Here is a 26,955-nt window from a genome sequence, read left to right as displayed (position 1 = left end):
GTATTATGTAAATTGTGTCACCATGCATGGGGCCCCCCAGAGCGTTTAGCTTGGGGGACTCATGGGGACACAGTCACTAGGATTATGGGTGGGTTTTTGTTTTAACGATTTGGCTGTTCGGTGGTTTTTGTGTTCTCGCCCCTTCCCTATGTTTGTGTTTTGTGTTCACAGGTCTTTCCTGAGGTGAATCCAGTTCTAGCTGGTCTAGTTTCTTCTGCCTGGCAATGGTTCCTGATGATCCAGCTATTCATTGGTTCCGGTGTCTTAAGGCGGTATAATTTTTCTCAGCTGATTGGCTGGATCCTCTGGCGGCGGGAAACCTATTTAAAAGTAGGGACATTGCCATTAGTACAACTTTATTAGGGTGGCTCACCTGATTGTAACCATATATCGGGTGCTCAATATCTATCTGATTCACCCAATCAGCAAATTTAGGATCTATGATGTATTGTATAGATGAGCACTCCTCATCTGGTCTTATGCAGAGCTTGGTATTTATTACTTAAAAATATATATTTTTTTTATTGTAAAAAAATATACAATGTATATATAAGATTATACAAATAAAATAATCAAATGGCGTGTACAGTTGCTCATTAGGATTCCCACATGGACGTGGAAGTTATACATACTCACCTAACAAGTGTGAATCTATTGTTATTAAGTTTTACTAACAATATTCATTAGATCGACCAAACTTTATTAACTACTACTAATCTATTGGGACGTTGTGCAAAATAACCTCCAGCAATCTATTGATGTACTGTTGGCAACACCAACAACCATAGAAGGATACTACAATTGTCCAACAGGGGAACAGCGACTACAAGACTACCGTAGGAGAAGACACTGGACTTCCTATATATTTTACATATATTTTATATATATTATTTATATCTTTTTTTAATATATTTTAAAAATTTTCACCAAGAATTACCTACACCAGCTAATCCAACCTCACTAGAACCAATCTGTCCACCAAACAGACTGGACACTACCTTTCCTAATTTATTCTATATTTTATCATTTTTAACTACCCATTTTTCTATTGCACTTGCACTCATTTGCAATTAAGTTTGTATTGAATACATGTCCGCATCTATGTGGGAATCCTAATAGGCAACTGTACACGCCATTTGATTATTTCATTTGTATAATCTTATATATACTGTAGGAGAGTACCTGGGGTGGTGTTATACGGGAGGTACGTGCCACCGGGGGTCCTGGCCCCAGTGGAGTAAGAGCCGGAAAAGTGCATTTTGCAGCGGTTATGCTGTTAACACAACGGATCCAGGCTGGCTCTTACTGGGAGCAGGCAGAAATGCGGGTGGGTGCCTGTCTCCCCACGGTCCAGGCCAGGTTTTGCAGGGAAGGGTAAAACCCGACCAGCAACAAGGGTGTGGTGTGCAATTTGGAGGCTTTTGTTCTCTGGCTGTGAGAGTGAGAGGTGGAGGTGAGCTGGGCTGTGTGCTGAGGCCTGTAAAAGACTGTTCGGGGAACTGCAGCTGAAGCCAAGAGGGATCCCAGGGACTTACTTCACCAAGGAGAAAAAGATGACATTACTCGTGGCTTCAAATAGATTTAGCTTTATGTGACGGAAACAGGCCTCAAGTAGCCTGCAGCAGGTTTGGGGCCCATTCCAGGACTTGCTGTGATTGAAATATTATTTTGCCGTTGTGTGTAACCACCTTCCCTATGAACTGCACCGCCTTTCACCTTTGCACTGTGTGAATAAACAAAGCACCGTGTTTTACACCAAGACCAGTCTGTGTTGCATCCATACTGCACTCGCTACCACTGCCTACCAGAGCGGATCCCCACAATACACTGTGTATTTTATTATTATAATAAAAAAAAAGATTTTTTTAACCAATAAATGCCAAGCTCTGCATAAGACCAGGGGGGAGTGCTCGTCTATACAATACATCATACATCTCCATTAGTACCTGGCAGTTTGAAGAAGATCAGGACCAGCGCCCCACCCTCCCCTATTTTAGTCGTGTTGCCTTTATTTGGGGGATTTTGTCGCACAGCTAATGCTGGGTGGACTTTTGGTCAAGATTTAATGGTTATTTATGAGATTAATATTATCTATTTATGGTTATTTATTCTTTATAGAATATTAAATTAAATATTTATTAGTGCAAGTGCAATTTTATGGGTAACCCCAAAATAAAGCAGCACGGCCTTGTTTATCCAAATACATGTTTTGGTGTCTTCTTATTTATTTTGAGTATTATGTGACTTGTGTCACCATGGCACCGGCCAAAAAATCCAATCGTCTCAGTGAGGGGAGGAGTCAGAAAGAACTGGCTCCCCGGGCCACTGACCAGAATGGCCACGTGTATGCTCGCTTGCTTACGCAGTGACAGGCATATCGTTGACATCAAGCAGTCTGATGATTACTGGATAGCCATGCTTTTAAACCCATGCTACAAAGGCAAAATGGAGGAATGTTTTCCTCTGGCAAAAAGGGAGGACAAATTATGTTACCGTTAGGAAACACTGTGTACACAGCTGGCTGCAGCACTGAAGCCTGCTGCCAACGTGTCTGAGTGGGAGGGCCTCACTCCCACCACCACAAGCAGCATCAGTAGCAGCAGCCATTTCAGTCTCCTCAACATCATGGATCAGTTTTTTTCATTTGCTGCGCCAGGCTGAGGCCAGTCAGCAAGCCGACAGCTCCAGCCTCAATGCCCAGGTTCAGGCGTACCTAAACTATGGCCAGTCTCTGCTGCATACCTAGTTCCCTGATACCATATATTTCTGGGCAGGCAGACTGGAACAGTAGCTCGAACTGGCACAGCATGCTCTCTAACTTCTTTTTTGCCCTGCCTCCAGTGTCACCTCGGAGAGGGTTTTGTTCAGCATCGTGAGCAGCGTGGTGACACCTAACTGGATCAAGCTGTACTCTGCCAGTGTCCAAAACATCACTTGTGTCAAAATGAACCAGGCTTGGATTCAGGAGGATTTTCACACTCTTCCGGTTGATTTCGATGTATAGACCTTGCCCAACCTTGTCTTTCTGGTGGTGCCCCATCTTGGCACTGTTGCTGTCTGTGTCACGGTTCCTCCCATGACAGAGGTGAGAAGATCTGAGAGACTGGTGAGGGTATCTGACAGTCTCTCTGTTTTCTCCTTGCAGTGTTGTTGTTTGGTAATGACCACACCTCTTGTCAGGTGCAGCTTGTGGTCATTATTGAGTCTCTATTTAGTTCTGACTCACACTGCTTACCATGTGGTTGATATTTCCTGCTGGAGTTGGTTAAGCTGGCGTGTTGTTCCTTTGGATCACTTGCTCCTCATCCTTCTTTAAGCTAAGTGCATTTTGTTTTGCATTTTGTTGTTCGCTTGTGTTTGTTGTTTTCTAGGCCTCAGGGATAGGGATCAACCGATTATCGGAAGTACCAATATTATCGGCCGATATTCAGGATTTTGTACATTATTGGTATCGGCATCTAACCTTGCAGATATAACGATAATGCGTATAAAGCGAATACTAGTGAGTAGGGTTGAGCAAACCCGAACTTTAGGATTTTTGGACCCCGGACCCGAACCCTAACATTTCTGTAGAAGTTCAGGTTCGGTGTTCTGCACTTTCTTGGCGCTTTTTGAAAGGCTGCAGAGCAGCCAATCAACAAGCGGTTAACTGTCTGACCTTAGAAGCCATCACAGCCATGCCTACTAATGGCATGGCTGTGATTGGCCAGAGCAGCATGTGGCCCAGGCTCTATATAAGCTTGAGTCACGTAGCGCTGCATGTCACTCTGCTGTTACAAGTGTAGGGAGAGGATACTTGTCACGGCTGAGGATGGGGGAAAATCCTCAGCCGTGAGATGCCAGGTGTTGTAAAGGCTACTCGGCCATGAGAGCAGGATAGGGAGCAGGTCACCTCCTCACGCGTCCCTACCCTGACCCTAACTCCTAACCTGCATGGGCCGACCTTAAAGGTAGGAGGACCCATGCGCAGGAACCTCGGAGCCCTGTCTTACCCTCCGCAGATCCCTGCGCTAGGAGCTGGGTAAGACGACCTACTCCTCCTAGGCACGGAGGAGCAGGAGTCTCAACGGCCAAGCTGTTGGGAAAAGGGGAACTCATAAACAGCTATACGGGAATGGCAGGCGAACAAGAAGTTCCACCAACCTGCCACAGCCTTGCTGACTGGATCCCTAAGAAGACTGGAATCCAGAACCGTATGCTGCACCAAATACAAAGGAAAGTCCCAACAGAATATAACATACAACATAAACACACAGGCAAACTTAAACATAAACTTAGACCTGAACATAGACCTATGACCACAGTGGTGGCTCTCACTGGCAGATAGCAACACAGGAGGCTGCTCCAGCTAGCAAGGCTGAAGCAACCTACTGAGCCATGCAAAAGGCCCAGGCTATATAGGCCAAGAAGCCACACCCAGTGACATCACACACACTGGGAAGGGAGTTAATCCTTCCAACACCACAGAAGGGAAACTCACAAACATACAGGGGAAGTGTCCAACAAACGTCACACACTGTGGCTGTTGCCGCTGGCAACGACATGGATGGCAACCCTGTCCTGGGAGTCAGCCCGAAGGCCGGGACAGTGCCACCACATGTACACAATACCGCCAAACATTGCCACGGACAACCACAGTGAGGGGAAAGGTGTCAGTGCACACCACACATACTAACACAGTGCATCCACACACGCACACAACTCCAAGGGAACCGCACACATGGCTGTTGTCCGCGGCAACCGCACTTGAGGCAAACAACAACAAGCCTCAAGCTGCGGTTGAAACAACTACCCAAACCGCGGGCAACAGTATGCGGCTCCCAAGGAGTCACGGCCATAACCGTGGCCGTGACACTCCCACCCCTCAAAGCCCCCCCCACCCAAAAAAAAAACACGTGAGGGACTCCACACAAGGGGATGGGAGAAGGGGATGTCCACTCTCAGCCACGGTTCCCAAAAAGTCGCTGTCAGCTGCATCCTCTCCCAGCTCACACTAGCCAGTCCGACGAGGCCTGCAGCCCGCACCAGCGACACAGGGGAGAGAACCACTGAGAGATGGACGAGGGGACTCTCCACTCACGTCCCCACTCCAGTCGCTGCCAGCAGAAACTCCTAACCAGCACGCAGCCGGACCACTTACGGAGTGCTGCCAGCAAACGACCAGAGATGGGAACATGGAGAGGGAAGAGGGATCACCAACACGGACACAGAAGGTACGGTGGCGAGGAATATCCGTGCCGTTAACGGTGATCCTCCCGGGACGTTCTCCCTCCGGAGAACGCGCATGCAGGCCACAAGGAGATGGCACTGCATGCTGCACCCTCTTTCGAAGGTGTGCAAACCGCACACCAAAAAAAAAACACGTGCAAGAAATCAGGGGGACGCCAAACGAGGCAACGGTGAAGGGAAGGCGGGGAAACGCCACTCACCGCGCCGTCAGAGGCGAAACCCCCAGAACGCTCTCCCTCCGAAGAGCGCGCATGCACCCCTTCCGCAGACGGGGGTGCATGCTTTACCCTCTTTCGAGGGAACGCCACGTGAGAAGCCTCTGTGGTCATACTGTCACGGCTGAGGATGGGGGAAAATCCTCAGCCGTGAGATGCCAGGTGTTGTAAAGGCTACTCGGCCATGAGAGCAGGATAGGGAGCAGGTCACCTCCTCACGCGTCCCTACCCTGACCCTAACTCCTAACCTGCATGGGCCGACCTTAAAGGTAGAAGGACCCATGCGCAGGAACCTCGGAGCCCTGTCTTACCCTACGCAGATCCCTGCGCTAGGAGCTGGGTAAGACGACCTACTCCTCCTAGGCACGGAGGAGCAGGAGTCTCAACGGCCAAGCTGTTGGGAAAAGGGGAACTCATAAACAGCTATACGGGAATGGCAGGCGAACAAGAAGTTCCACCAACCTGCCACAGCCTTGCTGACTGGATCCCTAAGAAGACTGGAATCCAGAACCGTATGCTGCACCAAATACATAACCGTGGCCGTGACAATACTGCTGGACTTGTGATTTCAGAGAGAGAATAGGAGAGGATCTAACTCAGCAATCTACAGACAAATATTAGTGTGGGTGCAGTGCACAATCATTTTACCCTGCCCTGAGGCCATTGACCCAAAAATATTTTACTTTTATAATTCTGTTAGTTAGGTGGGTGGCGGCGGCGGCCATTTTATGCAAGCTCAGTGCACCAGCACTGCATCTGAGCTTTTGGGACATTGCAAATCACTATTTTTTTGGGCAAACTACAACATCTGGATTAGTCATGATCTGCAAGCGTTAAATTCAAGTTTATATATACAGCATTCATATTCTGTTAAAAAAAAAAAACTTTTTGGGCAATCTACAACATCTGGATTAGTCAGTGTACAATGTAAGCTAGAAATACACCCATCATTTTCTGGGTTTTGAAAAACACACTTTGTTTTCTCCAAAAACACTATTTTCAGGCCTTGCAGCATCAGCACGTGTGAAATTATAGGCTTATATACTACTGTCAAATTCAGTTGTTAAACAAACACTCGTTTGGGCCACAAAAATTTAGTTGCCAGCCTTTAATGCAGATGTCATTGTGAGATACACCTTTAATTCATTTGGGTTAGATTCAGAGATTTGAAATACCGCCATTTGGTGCACCAATATTGAATTCAGGCCCTGTGAGATACCCCCTCTACATACAAGGGTTTGATTCAGGGATTTGAAATACAGCCATTTTGGGCAAATAAATATTTACTTCAGGCCTACACTGGTTCAGACCGTGTGAGATACCCCCTCTATATACAGGGGTTTTATTCAGGGATTTGAAATACAATCATTTGAAATACAGCTATTTTGGGCAAAGAATAGGACCAGGCCTACACTGGTCCATGCCCTGTGAGATACACCCTCTACATACAGGGGTTTGATTCAGGGATTTGAAATACAGCCATTTTGGGCAAGGAAATATTTACTTCAGGCCTACACTGGTTCAGACCGTATGAGAAACCCCCTCTACATACAGGGGTTTGATTCAGGGATTTGAAATACAGCCATTTTGGGCAAATAAATATTTACTTCAGGCCTACACTGGTTCAGACCGTGTGAGATACACCCTCTACATACAGGGGTTTGATTCAGGGATTTGAAATACAGCCATTTTGGGCAAGGAAATATTTACTTCAGGCCTACACTGGTTCAGACCGTATGAGAAACCCCTTCTACATACAGGGGTTTGATTCAGGGATTTGAAATACAGCCATTTTGGGCAAATAAATATTTACTTCAGGCCTACACTGGTTCAGACCGTGTGAGATACCCCCTCTACATACAGGGGTTTGATTCAGGGATTTGAAATACAGCCATTTGAAATACAGCCATTTTGGGCAAATAAATATTTACTTCAGGCCTACACTGGTTCAGACCGTGTGAGATACCCCCTCCACATACAGGGGTTTGATTCAGGGATTTGAAATACAGCCATTTGAAATACAGCCATTTTGGGCAAAGAAATATTTACTTCAGGCCTACACTGGTTCAGACTGTGTGAGATACCCACTCTACATACAGGGTTTTGATTCAGGGATTTGAAATACAGCCATTTTGGCCAAAGAAATATTTACTTCAGGCCTACACTGGTTCAGTTCATGTGAGATACCCCCTCTACATACAGGGGTTTGATTCAAGGATTTGAAATACAGCCATTTTGGGCAAAGAAATATTCACTTCAGGCCTACACTGGTTCAGACCGTGTGAGATACCCCCTCTACATACAGGGGTTTGATTCAGGGATTTGAAATACAGCCATTTTAGGCAAATAAATATTTACTTCAGGCCTACACTGGTTCAGACCGTGTGAGATACCCCCTCTACATACAGGGTTTTGATTCAGGGATTTGAAATACAGCCATTTTGGGCAAAGAAATATTTACTTCAGGCCTACACTGGTTCAGACCGTGTGAGATACCCCCTCTACATACAGGGGTTTGATTCAGGGATTTGAAATACAGCCATTTGAAATACAGCCAATTTGGGAAAATAAATATTTACTTCAGGTCTACACTGGTTCAGACCGTGTGAGATACCCTCTCTACATACAGTGGTTTTATTCAGGGATTTGAAATACAGCCATTTTGGGCAAATAAATATTTACTTCAGGCCTACACTGATTCAGACCGTGTGAGATCCCCCTCTACATACAGAGGTTTGAATCAGGCATTTAAAATACAGCCATTTGAAATACAGCCATTTTGGGCAAAGAAATATTTAATTCAGGCCTACACTGGTTCAGGCCGTGTGAGATACCCCCTCTACATACAGGGGTTTGATTCAGGGATTTGAAATACAGCCATTTGAAATACATCCATTTTGTGCAAATAAATATTTAATTTAGGCCTACACTGGTTCAGACCATGTGAGATACACCCTTTACATACTGTCGTTCTATTCTATTATTAATTAAACACCCATTTAGGGCAACATCCTAAATTTGAAAAATATGAGGAGAGCGTCAAATAAGGGACGTGGCCCAGATCGTGGTGCTGCTGGTGGAGCTCCTGTTGCAGGGAGAGGACGTGGTCGATCTGTGCCAGCTACATGCACAAGTGAAACCCCTTCCTCAGGTGTGAGTAGGCGACAAAACCTGCAGCGGTATTTGGCCGGGCCTAATGCTGCTCTACGAATGGTGAGGCCTGAACAAGTACAGGCGATATTAGATTGGGTTGCTGACAGTGGATCCAGTTCCTTCACATTGTCTCCCACCCAGTCTCCTGCTGAAAGACCATAGTGGGAACCTGCAGCCAATGTCAATCAGTATTTCACCTCACCCCCTTGCAAATCAGCCAAGCAGTCTGAGCCCCAAGTCATGCAGCAGTCTCTTCTGCCTTTTGATAACTCTGTTGGAAGAGATTGAGTGCACCGATGCCCAACCACTTATCTTTCAAGATGAGTACATGGGAGGACCATCGCAGCACGTCTCGGATGATGACGAAACACAGGTGCCAACAAGGGCTGGGGCTTTCGAAAGTTTGCAGACCAACAAGGAAGGCAGGGGTGAAGACTGGGTGGAAGATGATGTGGAGGACGATGAGGTCCTCGACCCCACATGGAATCAAGGTCATGCGAGTGTAGTTCGGAGAAAGAGGCGGTGGTCGCACAGAGCCACCAGCACAGCAGAAGAGGAAGCAGGGTGCAAAAGCGGAGCTGCTGTCCTCTAGACAGTATGCCTCCTACTGCTCACTGCAGCAAGAGACCAAGCACACCAAAGCCAGCTCCAAGGAGTTCCCTGGCATGTCAGTTCTTCAGACAATGTGCTGACGACAAGACACGAGTGGTTTGCCTGAAGCGAGGCATAAACGTTCTCAACCTGAGCACAACCTGCATGACCAGGCATTTAAGTGCAAAGCACGAGCTGCAGTGGAGTAGACACCTCAAAAACCAAGAAAGGTCTCTGGCTCCTCCTGCTTCCTCTTCTGGTGCAGTCTCGGCCTCTTCATCCACCTCTGGAGTGACAGTGCCACCTGCCACCCTGCAAACAGAGGATCTGCCAGCAACACCAACAACTGGGTCAGCAAGCATCTCCACAATGTCCCACGGAAGCGTTCAGCTCTCCATCTCCCAAACGCTGGAGAGGAAGAGGAAGTACCCCCCTACCCACCCGCTATCCCTAGCCCTGAATGCCAGCATTTCTAAATTACTGGGCTTTGAAATGCTGTCATTCCGTCTGGTGGAGACAGATAGTTTTAAAGGCCTTATGGCGGTGGCTGTCCAACAGTACCTTCTGCCCTGCTGCCACTACTTTTCAAAGCAAGCGATCTCTTCCCTGCACAACCAAGTAGGGGACAAAATCAGGTGTGCACTGCGCAACTCCATCTGTGGCAAGGTGCACCTGACTACGGATACGTGGACCAGTAAGCACGGGGCCATTATATCTCCATAACAGCACACTGGGAAAATGCAGTGGCGGCTGGGCCTGAGGCAGATAGCAGTTTGGCGCATGTCCTTCCACCACCGAAGATTGCAGGGCGCTTCAGTTTGCCTCCTGTTGCTTCCTCCTCCTACTCTGCTTCCTCATCCGGTCAGCGTAACACCTTCACCACCAACTTCAGCACATCCATGGGTAAACGACAGTAGGCAGTTTTAAAACGTATCTGTTTGGGGGACAAACCCCACACCACGCAGGAGTTGTGGACGGGCCTTGAACAACAGACCGATGAGTGGTTTGTGCCAGTCATCCTCAAGCCCAGCCTGGTGGTGTGCCATAATGGGGGAAATTTTGTAGCAGCTCTGGGACTATCCGGTTTGACGCACATCCCTTGCCTGGCGCATGTGCTGAATTTGATGGTGCAGAGATTCCTTAAAAATTTCCCCGAATTTCAGAGCTGCTGCATAAAGTGCGGGCCATCTGTGCGCGCTTTTGGCTTTCTCACCCTGCTGCTGCTTGCCTGTCGGCACTGCAGCGTAACTCTGGAGGATGATGAGGTGGAGGATGATGATGAGGAGATGGAGGAGGAGGAACCATGTTCACAGCAGGGTGGCACCCAGATCAGCTCATGGCCATCACTGGTGCGTGGATGGGGGGATACAGAGGACACAGACGATACACGTCCCACAGAGGACAGCTTTTCGCTGCCTCTGGGCAGCCTGACACACATGAGCGATTACATGCTGCAGTGTCTCCACAACGACCGCTGGGTTGCCCACATTCTAACTTGTGCTGATTACTGGGTGGCCACACTGCTGGATCCCCTTTACAAGGACAACGTACCGTCCTTAATTCCGTCACTGGAGCGTGATCGTAAGATGTGCGAGTACAAACGCATGCTGGTAGACGCGCTGCTGGTGGCATTCCCACCTGACAGTGGGGGCACAGTGGAAGCACAAGGCGAAGGCAGAGGACGAGGTCGCCAACACAGCTGGGGCACCGCCAGCACCTCTGAAGGCAGTGTTAGCATGGCTGAAATGTGGAAAAGCTTTGTCAGGATGCCACAACAACCAGCACCACCAGCTGATATGAAATGTCTTTGCAGGAGGCAGCATTTCACCAACATGGTGGAGCAGTATGTGTGCACACGCCTACATGTACTGAATGACGGGTCTGCGCCCTTCAACTTCTGGGTCTCCAAATTGGGCACATGGCCTGAGCTTGCCCTTTACGCCTTGGAGGTGCTGGCCTGCCCTGCAGCCAGTGTATTATCTGAACGTGTGTTTAGCACGGCAGGGGGCGTGATCACAGACAGGCGCAGCCGCCTGTCCACAGCCAATGTGGACAAGCTCACGTTCATTAAAATGAACCAGGCATGGATCCCTCAGGACTTGTCCGTGCCTTGTGCAGAATAGACATGTATATCGGCACTAACCAGCCATTGTTATACTGCAGCGCAATTGCTCATGTTTGTATTTTGGATATTTCACTCTCTTTTGGAGTGTACCTTAATGTTTTTAAATTAAATTAAAACCAAAAACCTGTGTTGGCTATCTCGTCCTCCTCCACCGCCGCTTCCACCTACTCCTCTGCTACGTACCCCGCCTCCTAAAACTCCTACTCCATATGGAACTCCATCTCATAAATCAAATTTTTTTTTTGTACGTGTTTTATTTTATATCATTTCACTACTTTTGTCATTTACATTTTCTGGTGAAATTCCCCAATTTTTGGGTGTATAGTACCACTGCTATACCTAGTAAGGTGGTTAAAAAATAAAAATAAAATTGTAATTAACATTTTCTGGTGAAATTAACCAATTTTTGGGTGTCTAGTACCACTGCTATACCTAGTAGGCCGGTAAAAAATCAAAATCAAATTGTCATTAATATTTTCTGGTGAAATTAACCAATTTTTGGGTTTATAGTACCACTGCTATACATTTTAGGCCGGTTAACAAAAAAAATACGTTTCTCAGTTACATTTTCAGTTGAAATTCAACAATTTTTGGGTGTGAAGTACCACTGCTATACCTAGTAGACAAATTAAACAATAAAACAATTTGTTTGTTACCTGGGTGTGATGTACCACTGCTATACCTAGTAGGCCATTTAAAAAATAATAAAAAATTGTCAGTTACATTTTCTGGTGAAATTCAGCAATTTTTTGGTGTGAAGTACTACTGCTATACCTATTAGACCGGCAAAAAACAACAACATTTGTCAGTTACATTTTATGGTCAAATTCACCAATTTTTGGGTGTAATATACCCCTCCTCTACCTAGGTGACAGCTTAATAAATTTCAATAATTTTTATTTTACATTTTCGGGTGACAATAAACAATTGTTTTCTGTCATAGACCCCTGCTCTACCAAGTAGACAGGTTAATTAATTTCTGTAATTTTTCTGTTACATTCTTGGGTTGACATTATACAATTTTAATGATAGCAGAAGAAAAAAGCACCACGGCACTCACCACTGGTCACAAAATTGCTGTTTGCAGTTTATTTTTCAAATACACATCGTGGACGCGGACAGGACACAGGTGAATGAACAGGTGTTCACCGGGCCGGCAAAAGTTAAAGGAGTATTTCGTCAGCAACCTGCCAGCCAATGATCGTCGCTGGCAGGTTGCTGATTTTTAAAAAATCGAATCAGAAGCCAGATAACAGATCATATTAGTAAATATGATCTGTTATATGGCTGCCCTGCTCCTCTGCTGGTCCTTTTCGTCGGTTGGATCCAGCAGAGGAGCAGGCTTCACAGTGAGTAGCACCAACACTACACTTTAGCCCCAGATCACCCCCCAGCACCCCAATTAACCCTTTGATCACCCCTTTGATCGCCCCTGTCAATCACTAGTGAAAGGAAAAAAGTTATCAGTGTAAACTGTCACTTTTTTTTTCACTGGTATTGACTGTTAGGTTTTAGGGATAGTTTAGGCCCCTTGGTTACGTAGTTTAGAGATCAGTTAGCGCCCAGCCCACCGCACCGCAGTCCCTTATTCGCTGATTAGCGTATCGCTAATCAGCATTTGTACTTTTATAGTATCTGGAAGTGATCAAAACTGATCATGTTCAGATCTATAATAGTATTAGTGTCACTTTAGTTCGCCCTCCACCCAAAACGCAGTGTTTGCCCGATCAGGCCTGATCGGTCGCCCACACGTGCGTTCACCCACGCCTGCCCCACCGCAGTGACAAAAAATTTTTTTTTTTGATCACTGCACATTCACTTTACACGCGCTACGACGATAAAAAAAATCAGTTTTGATATTTTTTATCAACCACAGCGGCCTCCGGTACTTCGCTAGCCTTCCATTTGTAAGACAGGCTTGCTTTTTTTCTTGGGTAGTCTCAGGGAATACCCCTAAATTTAGTTGCCCAAATGTCAAACAGAGGGTATTCTTCTGAAGCAGCCTACAGGCTTCTGACCCAGTCGGATGAGGAGTGGGAACCCTCATCTGATGAATCTAGCGGGTCAGAATATAAACCTGTAGAAAGCAGTGGCTCTCTGACCCAAAGTTCGGACGAGGAGGCTGAGGTCCCTGATAGCACCAGGCGTACCCGGCCCCGTGTCGCTAGACCACAGGTTGCGCAGGATCCGCTTCAAGAGCAGCAGAGTGAGGCTGGCGCTGTCGGATTACGTGGTGAGGCATACACCAGCAGAGCAGCCCTTCCTGGACCTAGTACCACCACTGCCGTACAACCTGGTGAAGTGGCGAGCACCAGAAGGGCAGTTGAAGCTGGTACGGTGGCACGAGCAGTAGTGACCCCGTCGCAGCCACCGCAAAGATGGGCCCGTAGAGCCCCTAGAATCCCTGACGTGCTGGCAAACCCTGATTGGCAGTCCCCAACTTCAGCCGCACCTGTAGTTCCCCATTTCACCGCCCAGTCTGGAGTTCGGGTTGAGACAGATCAGATCGGTTCGGCCCTGGGATTTTTTGAGCTGTTCTTGACTGCGGAGCTCTTGGACTTAGTCGTGGCCGAAACAAACCGGTATGCCACACAATTTATAACCGCCAACCCGGGAAGCTATTATGCCCAGCCTTTTCGGTGGAAACTAGTCCAAGTTTCCGAAATTAAAACTTTTCTGGGCCTTCTCCTCAACATGGGTCTAACTAAAAAGCATGAATTGCGGTCATATTGGTCCACGAACCCAATTCATCACATGCCCATGGTCTCTGCTGCTATGTCCAGGACACGATTTGAGACCATCCTGCGTTTCCTGCACTTTAGCGACAACACCACCTCCCGTCCCAGAGGCCACCCAGCTTTTGACCGGCTCCACAAAATTCGGCCCCTCATAGACCATTTCAACCAGAAATTTGCAGATTTGTATACCCCAGAGCAAAACATCTGCATAGACGAGTCCCTAATACATTTTACCAGGCGCCTTGGCTTCAAACAATACATCCCAAGCAAGCGCGCCCGGTATGGGGTCAAATTGTATAAGCTCTGTGAAAGGGCCACAAGCTATACCCACAAATTTCGTGTCTATGAGGGAAAAGATCAGACCCTGGAGCCGGTCGGTTGCCCTGACTACCTGGGGAGCAGTGGGAAGACAGTCTGGGACTTGGTGTCAACCTTATTCGGCAAAGGGTACCATCTTTATGTGGACAATTTCTACACAAGTGTGGCCCTCTTTAGGCCTTTGTTTCTAGAACAGATTGGCGCCTGTGGCACCGCGCGAACTAGTCGTGCGGGCTTCCCCCAACGGCTCGTTACCACCCGTCTTGCAAGGGGGGAGAGGGCTGCCTTGTGTAACGAAGAACTGCTCGCGGTGAAATGGAGAGACAAGCGTGACGTTTACATGCTCTCCTCCATTCACGCAGACACGACAATCCAAATTGAGCGAGCAACCCGTGTCATTGAAAAGCCCCTCTCAGTCCATGACTATAACCTTCACATGGGAGGGGTGGACTTCAATGACCAGATGTTGTCTCCGTATTTAGTGTCCCGCAGAACCAGACGCTGGTATAAGAAGGTGTCTGTATATTTGATTCAATTGGCTCTGTATAATAGTTTTGTTCTCTACAGTAAGGCTGGGAGAAAAGGATCCTTCCTCAAATTTCAGGAAGAGATCATCGAGAACCTCCTGTACCCAGGAGGTTCCGTGGCCCCATCCACCAGTGTAGTTAGCCGTCTACACGAGCGACATTTCCCCAATGTCGTTGCCGGTACCTCAACCCAACCGTCACCCCGAAAAAGATATTGTGTCTGTAGCAGGAGTGCAATAAGGCGTGACACCCGCTATTTCTGTCCTGACTGTCCTGACCACCCTGCCCTATGCTTAGGGGAGTGTTTCCGGAAGTACCACACACAGGTACACCTAGCATAGGGATCACATCTCACCAGGACAGGCACACAGGGCTATTAGGGCCCATTCACATACAACTGCTGCAAACCTCTCCTTTCACCTGGGACAAAGTGCATAACGCACTTCGCCACATCTTTGGGCGATTTGCGCTTTGCACATTGACCCATGGGGAAGGAGAGGTTTGTTCTATAAAGGTAAAAAAAAAAAGGTTAATGTTTAGTTCAAAAAGTTAAAGTTTATATGTTCTGTTCCAAAGTTAATAAAATTATTGCGTTGCGGCCAGTTTTTTTATTTTTTTACCTTCCAGGTGGACCAACCGATCGACTAGCTGCAGCACTGATGTGCATTCTGACAGAAGCATTGCGCTGCTGTCAGATTACACGCAAGTCGGTGTATGCGGCGCTGCAAGACGAGATTTCTCCTCTGCAAGATACGTTTGCCAAGGCATATGAGCTGAGGAGGAGGCGGTGTTCCTATGCTTTGGCAAACACTTTGTATATAAAAAAATAATAAAAAATCCCGGCAATGATTTATTCATCCACATCGATTGATGTGAATGGAGAAATCTGGTTTGCCAGGGCATACGAGCTAAGTGGGCATGGATGTTGGGCGGAGCTCCTATGTCCTGGCAGACGCCTTTCCCCTCCTTTTTTTTTTTGGCAGAGATTTTTTCATCCACATTGATCGATGCGAATGAAGAAATCTGTGCCGTTCATTTTTTTCTTTCAGCCCAGAGGCTGAACGGAAAAAAAATATCTCATTACCTATATGCTCAATATAAGGAGAATAGCAGTAACTCCTAATGCTGGCCATACATGTAATGATTGCGGAGACCCTCAAATGTCAGGGCAGTACAAACACCCCACAAATAACACCATTTTGGAAAGAAGACACCCCAAGGTATTCGCTGAGGGGCATATTGAGTCCATGAAATATTTACATTTTTGTCCCAAGTTAGCGGAAAGTGAGACTTTGTGAGAAAAAAAAATAAAAATCAATTTCCGCTAACTTATGCCCAAAAAAAAATTTCTATGAACTCGCCAGGCCCCTTATTGAATACCTTGGGGTGTCTTCTTTCCAAAGTGGGGTCACATGTGGGGTATTTATACTGCCCTGGCTTTTTAGGGGCCCTAAAGTGTGAGAAGAAGTCTGGGATCCAAATGTCTAAAAATGCCCTCCTAAAAGGAATTTGGGCACCTTTGCGCATCTAGGCTGCAAAAAAGTGTCACACATGTGGTATCGCCGTACTCAGGAGAAGTTGGGGAATGTGTTTTGGGGTGTCATTTTACATATACCTATGCTGGGTGAGATAAATATCTTGGTCAAATGCCAACTTTGTATAAAAAAATGGGAAAAGTTGTCTTTTGCCAAGATATTTCTCTCACCCAGCATGGGTATATGTAAAATGACACCCCAAAACACATTCCCCAACTTCTCCTGAGTACGGCGATACCACATGTGTGACCCTTTTTGCAGCCAAGGTGGGCAAAGGGGCACATATTCCAAAGTGCACATTTCGGATTTCGCAGGCCATTTTTTACACATTTTGATTGCAAAGTACTTCTCACACATTTGGGCCCCTAAATTGCCAGGGCAGTATAACTACGCCACAAGTGACCCCATTTTGGAAAGAAGACACCCCAAGGTATTTTGTGATGGGCATAGTGAGTTCATGGAAGTTTTTATTTTTTGTCACAAGTTAGTGGAATATGAGACTTCGTAAGAAAAAAAAAATCATCATTTTCCGCTAACTTGTGACAAAAAATAAAAAGTTCTGTGAATTCACTATGCCCATCAGCGAATACCTTAGGGTGTCTACTTTCCGAAATGGGGTCATTTGTGGGGGTTTTCTACTGTCTGGGCATTGTAGAACCTCAGGAAACATGACAGGTGCTCAGAAAGTCAGAGCTGCTTCAAAAAGCGGAAATTCACATTTTTGTACCATAGTTTGTAAACGCTATAACTTTTACCCAAACCATTTTTTTTTTTTGCCCAAACATATTTTTTTTATCAAAGACATGTAGAACAATAAATTTAGGGAAAAATTTAAATATGGATGTCGTTATTTTTGCAAAATTTTACAGCTGAAAGTGAAAAATTTAATTTTTTTGCAAAAAATCGTTAAATTTCAATTAATAACAAAAAAAGTAAAAATGTCAGCAGCAATCAAATACCACCAAATGAAAGCTCTATTAGTGAGAAGAAAAGGAGGTAAAATTAATTTGGGTGGTAAGTTGCATGACCGAGCAATAAACGGTGAAAGTAGTGTAGTGCAGAAGTGTAAAAAGTGGCCTGGTCATTAAGGGGGTTTCAGCTAGCGGGGTTGAAGTGGTTAATTGATGCGCGCCACCTCCTTTGATTCAATGATTAAACTTAAACAAGTTGTACCACATTTAAGCTTCAATACTTTGTCCCATATTTCCGCTATACTCTTTTGGCCAACATTTGCGCCTCAATAGCTTTTCCTACAATTCCGCCTGACTCTTTTGGCCCACATTTGGGCTTCTGTAATATGTCCCACATTTGCGCCATAACTTTTCCCACATTTCTTCTCGATTCCAATTTTTTAAAATAAATTTATCTCCCTTAAATTTGGTCTCTTTTTCTCACGCTCCCTCTCCGGCCTGGAACCCTGATTCCCCGCCACCCATAATCACTATGGTAGGAGCATAAAATAACATCGAAAGTTGATAGAGCAGATATCAAATTGGATCGTTAACATCACGGGGACGTGCGACATGGTGGGGCAGTAAGTATGCACACGCCTACACGAACTGACTTCTGGGTCTCCAAATTAGGCACATGGCCTGAGTTTGCCCTTTATGCCTTGGAGGTGCTGGCCTGCCCTGCAGCCGGTGTATTGTCTGAAAGTGTATTTAGCACGACTGGAGGGTTATATTTCCCAATGTTTTGGGGTGTACCCTAATTAAAAAAAATATATAGATTTTAAAACAAAAAGCAGTGTCGGCTACCTCTTCCTCCTCCACCGCCACTTCCACTTACATCGCCACATCCACCACTTCCTCAACCTCCTACTCCATATGGACCTGGTCCTCCTAGATCAAGATTATTATTTTTTATTTTTACATATTTTATGTTATCTAAAGTCATTTCCCTATCCACATTTCTTTGCAGAGCACTTGCCATGCTCTTAACCACACTTTGACGACATTTGCAGCTCTCTAGCCTTTCCATGACATTTTTACAGCCATTTTAGTGCTCAAAAGTTCGGGTCCCCATTGACTTCAATGGGGTCAAGTTCAGGTCCCGAACTCTTACTTTTTTCAGAAGTTTGGACGAACCCGTCAAACCCGAACATCCAGGTGTCCGCTCAAATCTACTAGTGAGCACTTCCATTATGGAAGCACGCACTAGTATGCATCAGGTTCCGGGAGCGGGAAAGAAGTGCAGCAAACGCTTCCGATACTCACCCTCCCTGGTCTTCTTTGATGCGGCCCGCGCTGCCCTGTCCTGATCCCGTACAGTGTCAGGACGTAGTGCGCGCACTATGACCTGACGCTGCACGCTGTCAGGTGACAGTGCAGCGCGGGCCGGGGGAATACAGGGGAGCGAGAGGAGCCACGGTGCAGGAGAGGTGAGGAGATTTTTATTTTATTCATCTGAGGTCTAATAGGGGTTAATAAAGGTCTGATCTGAGGTCTGATAGGGGTTAATAAAGGTCTGATAGGTGTTAATAATGGTCTGATCTGAGGTCTGATAGGGGTTAATGAAGGCCTGATCTGAGGTCTGAAAGCAGTTAATAAAGAGCTTAAGTCAGTGAGGAGGGGGGGGGATGGTGTGGAAATTGGCATTTGGCACTAGTATATTATAAATGTAAATTATAAATTGACAACCAACTACGAGCTTTATTAATTTATAATTTACATTTATAAAATACTAGTGCCAAATGCAAATTTCCAACACCTCAGTGGATACCAACTAATATAATATATATTATGAGACATAAAATATCGGTATAAATTATCGGCCTGAAAGTTCACAGATTATCGGTATCGGCTCTAAAAATTAAATATCGGTCGATCCCTGCTCAGAGAGACACTGGTTCCTTCATCTGGGAAGGAACCAGTAGTTTCATTCCATGTCACCACTCCTAGGGCTTTCCAGGGTCTCCAGGGCTAAGGTTCCAGGGTATGAGTATTGCCACCTTCAGGGTCTACTCATATTGACAGGGAGAGGTCTAGGGATTCCTAGAAGGTCTCAATCCCTCTCGCTTTGCTTTGAGGCCTAGACTCCAGTCTATTTCCTTCTGTGTGTTATCTGTTTTTTTTCCCCCATTACTTGTGACAGTCTGCTGTCTGCTTATTAGATGCCTGCATCATGCTACTAATGCCTCTCAATTGTCAGTTTATATGTATTCACTTTTCACATGGTTGAAATTTAATTATTTATTTTAGAGAAGCTGGTTTACAGATAGTGATGAGGAGCCACAAAAGAATGACCAAGACAAACAATCAAAGATAGAGATGTCGCAAATGGGCGAACTGCCATAGATTTCAAATAAATTATTTGGAATAACGTGCATTAAAACATCCACTGTGTGTATACGATCAGGTAGTGTAAGCAGGGGTCGAGTGGAGGGGGAACGCATGGGAACAGCATTCCTGCACTTTTTTCATGGCAGGAACGCTGTTCCCTTTCAGCCTCAAGCCAGGAGAACGCGGCTGTATCAGAATCAGATTCACAGGGGGAGACGGAGCTAAGGGAGGAGGAGCAGCTTCAGTTGAGAGGAAGCTGTCTGTGCCTCACTGTGACTCCTCTCATGGCACCCCACCCCCTACTGACATCATCTCCTTCACTTCTTCTGTCGGCCAGATACGCCACGAGTATGTTCAGTCACTTTGGGCAGAGCGTTCGCAGCTGACACATAGCTACAAGGTCATTTAGAATGTCTTTCAGAAAAGTTTGTCCTGGGATTCAAACTCACAACCTCTACACATCAGAGGAAGGCATTTACCCTCACAGCCATGAAAGCTGTCTAGGTAGTTGCTTAAAAAAAATATATATAAGACTTCTACTTATACCTAGTGTACTGATACCTAGTGTACAACCATACACATGACAGCTGCCCACTGTGTATGGATGTTGCAGAGCTGGGTGTGTTGGGGCAGCTGTCATGTGTATGGTTGTACACTAGGTATCAGTACACTAGGAATAAGTATAAGTCTTTTTTTTTTTTTTTTTAAGCAACTAGCTAGACAGCTTTTATGGCTGTGAGGGTAAATGCCTTGCCTCTGATGTGTAGAGGTCATGAGTTCAAATCCCAGGACAAAATTTTCTAAAAGTGTTTTTTTTTTTTTATAAGACTTCTACTGATACCTAGTTTACTGATACCTAGTGTACAACCATACACATGACAGCTGCCCAACACACCCAGCTCTGCTACATCCATACACAGTGGGCAAAGTTACCTACAGTAGAAGTCTTATATATTTTTTTTTTTAAGTAACTAGCTAGACAGCTTTCATAGCTGTGAGGGCATATTCCTTGCCTCTGATGTGTAGAGGTCATGAGATCGAATGACAGGACAAACTTTTCTAAAAGTGTTTTGTTTTTGTTTTTGTCCGCAGCGACACAAATTACAGCATGCTAGATTTTCTGTGCTTTTTTATTCTTTGGAGGGGGAGGGGGGGGGGGGGTTGCAGTGGATCTTGGGTGAGTTCCCACACTTTTTTTCCCAGGACTTGACCCCTGAGTGTAAGGGTTACGCCCACTTCACAGTGACAGACCAAACTCTGACAGTCCAAACTCCCCGTTTAACGCACCGCAAACAACCGCAAAGAGTTGCCGTCAATAGTTGACACACTCATGACATAAATTTTATTCCTCTATGCGTCAATCATGGTGTAGTGATGACTGTTCTTGTGCGCAAGTTCGGGAGATTGCAGGCGATTATGGTTTTTCAAAGACTATGGTCGTTCTGAGATAGTTCAGTGACAGTTAAGTGAACCAGGAATCAATATTTCTGCAGTGTGGGCACATTGTTAACCTAGTAGTAGTTGGCCCTATATGAGTGGTGGCCAGTGGGCACAGTACAGTCTGTGGGCCTGACACTCACTGGCAGGAAACTGCAATTATATTACAGAGGAAAAATTAAATGACTTTTTTAACAGCAAGATGCTATGCCACCCTATATGAGTGGTGGGCAGTGGGCACAGCGCAGTCTGTGGGCCTGACACTCACTGGCAGGCAACTGCAATTATATTAGAGGAAAAATGTAATGCATTTCTTAACAGCAAGGTGCTATGCCATCCTATATGAGTGGTGGACAGTGGGCACAGTACAGTCTGTGGGCCTGACACTCACTTGCAGGCAACTGCAATTATATTACATAGAAAAAAAATTATGACTTTTTTTTCTGCAAGGTACTGTGCCACCCTATATGAGTAGTGGGCAGTGGGAACAGTACAGTCTGTGAGCCTGACACTCAATGGCAGGCAACTGCAATTATAATACAGAGGAAAAATTAAATGAATTTTTTATCTGCAAGGTATTGTGCCACCCTATATGAGTGGTGGGCAGTGGGCACAATACAGTCTGTGGGCCTGACACTCACAGGCAGGCAACTGCAATTATATTACAGAGAAAAAATTTATGACTTTTGTATTTGCAAGGCACTGCGCCACCCTTAATGAGTGATGGGCAGTGGGCACAGTACAATCTGTAGGCCTGACACTCGCTGGCAGGCAACTGCAATTATATTACAGAGGAAAAATGAAATGGATTTCTTAACAGCAAGGTGCTGTGCGACCCTGTATGAGTGGTTGACATTGGGCACAGTACAGTCTGTGGGCCTGACACTCACTTGCGGGCAACTGCAATTATATTCCAAAAGAAAAATAAAATGACTATTTTATAACTGCAATCTACTGTGTCACCCTATAAGAGTAATTAGCAGTGGATACCATACAGTCTGTGGGCCTGGCACTCACTGGCAGGCAACTGCAATTATATTAGAGGAAAAATTAAATGAATTTTTTATCTGAAAGGTACTGTGCCACCCTATATGAGTGGTGGGCAGTGGGCACCGTACAGTCTGTGGCCCTAACACACACTGGCAGGCAACTGCAATTATATTACACAGAAAAAATTGAATGACTTTTTCATCTGCAAGGTACTGTGCCACCCTATATGAGTGGTGGGCAGTGGGCACAGTACAGTCTGTGGGCCTGAAACTAACTGGCAGGCAACTGCAATTATATTACAGAGGAAACATTTTATGGATTTCTTAACAGCAAGGTGCTGTGCCACCCTATATGAGCGGTGGACAGTGGGCACAGTACAGTATGTGGGCCTGACACTCATTTGCATGCAACTGCAATGATATTATAAAGAAAAAATGTAATGACTTTTTTATCTGCAAGGTACTGTGCCACCCTATATGAGTGGTGGGCAGTGGGAACAGTACAGTCTGTGGGCCTGACACTCACAGGCAGGCAACTTCAATTATATTACAGAGAAAAAATGTATGACTTTTGTATCTGCAAGGCACTGCGCCACCCTTAATGAGTGATGGGCAGTGGGCACAGTACAATCTGTAGGCCTGACACTCGCTGGCAGGCAACTGCAAGTATATTACAGAGGAAAAATTAAATTGATTTCTTAACAGCAAGGTGCTGTGCGACCCTGTATGAGTGGTTGGCAGTGGGCACAGTACCGTCTATGGGCCTGACACTCACTGGCAGGCAACTGCAATTATATTACAGAGGAAAAATGTAATTGATTTATTAACAGCAAGGTGCTGTGCCACCCAGGCAACTGCAATTATATTACAGAGAAAATATTAAATGAATTTTTTATCTGCAAGGTACTGTGCCACCGTATTTGAGTGGTGGGCAGTGGGCACAGTACAGTCTGTGGGCCTGATACTCACTGGCAGGCAACTGCAATTATGTTACAGAGAAAAAAAATGTAATGACTTTTTTATCCCAAGGTACTGTGCCACCCTATATGAGTGGTGGGCAGTGGGCACAGTACAGTCTATGGGCCTGACACTCACTGGAAGGCAACTGAAAATATATTATAGAGGAAAAATTTAATGAATTTCTTAACAGCAAGGTGCTGTGCCACCCTATAAGAGTGGTGGGCAGTGGGCACAGTATAGTCTGTGAGCCTGACACTTACTGGCAGGCAACTGCAATTATATTACAGAGGAAAAATTTAATGGATTTCTTAACAGCAAGGTGCTGTGCCACTCTATATGAGCGGTGGGCAGTGGGCACCGTACAGTTTGTGGGCCTAACACACATTGGCAGGCAACTGCAATTATGTTACAGAGAAAAAAGTTTTATTACTTTTTTATCTGCAAGGTACTGTGCCACCCTATATGAGTGGTAGGCAGTGGGCACAGTACAGTCGGTGGGCCTGACACTCACAGGCAGGCAACTGCAATTATATTACAACAGAAAAATTAAATGACTTTTTTATTTGTAAGGTACTGTGTCACCCTATATGAGAGGTGAGCAGGGGCACAGTATAGATTGTGGGCCTGACACTCATTTGCGGGCAACTGCAATTATATTACAAAGGAAAAATTAATTGACTTTTTTTTTATCTGCAAGGTACTGTGTCACCCTATAGGAGTGGTGGGCAGTAGGTGCAGTACAGTCTGTGGGCCTGACACTCACTTACAGGCAACTGCAATTATATTACAAAAGAAAAACTAAATTACTTTTTATCTGCAAGGTATTGTTCCTCCCTATATGAGTGGTGGGCAGTGGGCACAGTACAGTCTGTGGGCCTGACACTCATTGGCAGGCAATTGCAATTATATTACAATGGAAAAATGTAATGACTTTTTTTATTTGTAAGGTACTGTATCACCCTATATGATAGGTGGGCAGTGGGCACAGTATAGATTGTGGGACTTGCACTCACTGGTAGGCAACTGCAATTATTTTACAGAGGGAAAATTAAATGAATTTTTTATCTGCAAGGTACTGTGCTACCCTATATGAGTGGTGGGCAGTGGGCATAGTACAGTCTGTGGGCCTGACACTCACTTACAGGCAACTGCAATTATATTACAAAGGAAAAATTAAATTACTTTTTATCTGCAAGGTACTGTGCCTCCCTATAGGAGTGGTGGGCAGTAGGTACAGTACAGTCTGTGGGCCTTGCACTCACTGGCAGGCAACTGCAATTATATTACAGAGTAAAAATTAAATGATTTTTTTATCTGCAATGTACTGTGCCACCCTATATGAGTGGTGGGCAGTGGGCACACTACAGTCTGTGGGCCTGACACTCACTGGTAGGCAACTGCTATTATTTTACAGAGGAAAAATTAAATGAATTTTTTATCTGCAAGGTACTGTGCCACCCTATATGAGTGGTGGGCAGTGGGCACAGTACAGTCTGTGGGCATGACACTCACAGGCAGGCAACTACAATTATATTACAGAGGAAAAATGTATGACTTTTTATCTGCAAGGTACTGTGCCACCCTATATGAGTGGTGGGCAGTGGGCACAGTACAATCTGTGGGCCTGACACTCACTGGCAGGCAACTACAATTATATTACAGAGGAAAAATGTATGACTTTTTATCTGCAAGGTACTGTGTTACCCTATATGAGTGGTGGGCAGTGGGCACAGTACAATCTGTGGGCCTGACACTCACTGGCAGGCAACTGCAATTATATTACAGAGGAAAAATTAAATGGATTTCTTAACAGCAAGGTGCTGTGCCACCCTGTATGAGTGGTGTGCAGTGGGCACAGTACAGTCTATAGAACTGGCACTCACTGGCAGGCAACTGAAATTATATCACAGAGGAAAAATTTAATGATTTTTTTGACTGCAAGGTAATGTGCCACCCTATATAAGTAGTAGGCAGTGGGCACCATACAATCTGTGGGCCCGACACTAACTGGTAGGCAACTGCAATTATATTACAGAGGAAAAAATAAATAGATTTCTTAACAGCAAGGTGCTGTGTCACCCTATATGAGTGGTGGGCAGTGGGCACAGTACAGTCTATAGAACTGGCACTCACTGGCAGGCAACTGCAATTATATTACAGAGGAAAAAATGTATGGATTTCTTAACAGCAAGGTGCTTTGCCACCCTATATAAGTAGTGGACAGTGGGCACAGTACAGTCTGTGGGCATGACAACCACTGGCAGGCAACTGCAATTATATTACAAAGGAAAAATTAAATGACTTTTTTATCTGCAAGGTCCTGTGTCACCCTATATGATTGGTGGGCAGTGGGCACAGTACAGTCTGTGGGCCTGACACACACTGGCAGGCACCTGCAATTATATTACAGAGTAAAAATTAAATGAATTTTGTATCTGCAAGGTACTGTGCCACCCTATATGAGTGGTGGGCAGTGGGCACAGTACAGTCTGTGGGCCTGACAATCATTGGCAGGGAACTGCAATTATATTACATAAGAAAAATTAAATGAATTTTTTAACAGCAAGGTGCTGTGCCACCCTATATGAGCGGTGGACAGTGGGCACAGTACAGTCTGTGGGCCTAACACTCACTTGCAGGCAACTGCAATTATATTACAAAGAAAAAATTGAATGACTTTTCATCTGCAAGGTACTGTGTCATCCAATATGATTGGTGTGCAGTGGGCACAGTACAGTCTGTGGGCCTGACACACACTGGCAGGCAACTGCAATTATATTACAGAGGAAAAATTAAAAGAATTTTGTATCTGCAAGGTACTGTGCCACCCTATATGAGTGGTGGGCAGTGGGCACAGTACAGTCTGTGGGCCTGACACTCACTGGCAGGCAACTGCAATTATACTACAGAGGATAAATTTAATGGATTTCTTAACAGCAAGGTGCTGTGCCACCCTATATAAGTGGTGGACAGTGGGCACAGTACAATCTGTGGGCCTGACACTCACTGGCAGGCAACAGCAATTATATTACAGAAAAAAAATTAAATGGATTTCTTAACAGCAAGGTGCTGTGCCACCCTATATGAGTGGTGTGCAGTGGGCACAGTACAGTCTATAGAACTGGCACTCACTGGCAGGCAACTGAAATTATATCACAGAGGAAAAATTTTATGATTTTTTTGACTGCAAGGTAATGTGCCACCCTATATAAGTAGTAGGCAGTGGGCACCATACAGTCTGTGGGCCCGACACTAACTGGTAGGCAACTGCAATTATATTACAGAGGAAAAAATAAATAGATTTCTTAACAGCAAGGTGCTGTGTCACCCTATATGAGTGGTGGGCAGTGGGCACAGTACAGTCTATAGAACTGGTACTCACTGGCAGGCAACTGCAATTATATTACAGAGGAAAAATTTTATGGATTTCTTAACAGCAAGGTGCTTTGCCACCCTATATAAGTAGTGGACAGTGGGCACAGTACAGTCTGTGGGCATGACAACCACTGGCAGGCAACTGCAATTATATTACAAAGGAAAAATTTAATGACTTTTTTATCTGCAAGGTCCTGTGTCACCCTATATGAGTGGTGGGCAGTGGGCACAGTACAGTCTGTGGGCCTGACAATCACTGGCAGGGAACTGCAATTATATTACAAAGAAAAAATTAAATGACTTTTTATCTGCAAGGTACTGTGTCATCCTATATGATTGGTGGGCAGTGGGCACAGTACAGTCTGTGGGCCTGACACTCACTGGCAGGCACCTGCAATTATATTACATAGTAAAAATTAAATGAATTTTGTATCTGCAAAGTACAGTGCCACCCTATATGAGTGGTGGGCAGTGGGCACAGT

The sequence above is a fragment of the Bufo gargarizans genome, chromosome 10, assembly GCF_014858855.1.
Source record: "Bufo gargarizans isolate SCDJY-AF-19 chromosome 10, ASM1485885v1, whole genome shotgun sequence".
Taxonomy (NCBI): Eukaryota; Metazoa; Chordata; class Amphibia; order Anura; family Bufonidae; genus Bufo; species Bufo gargarizans.
This window is presented reverse-complemented; position numbering follows the sequence as displayed.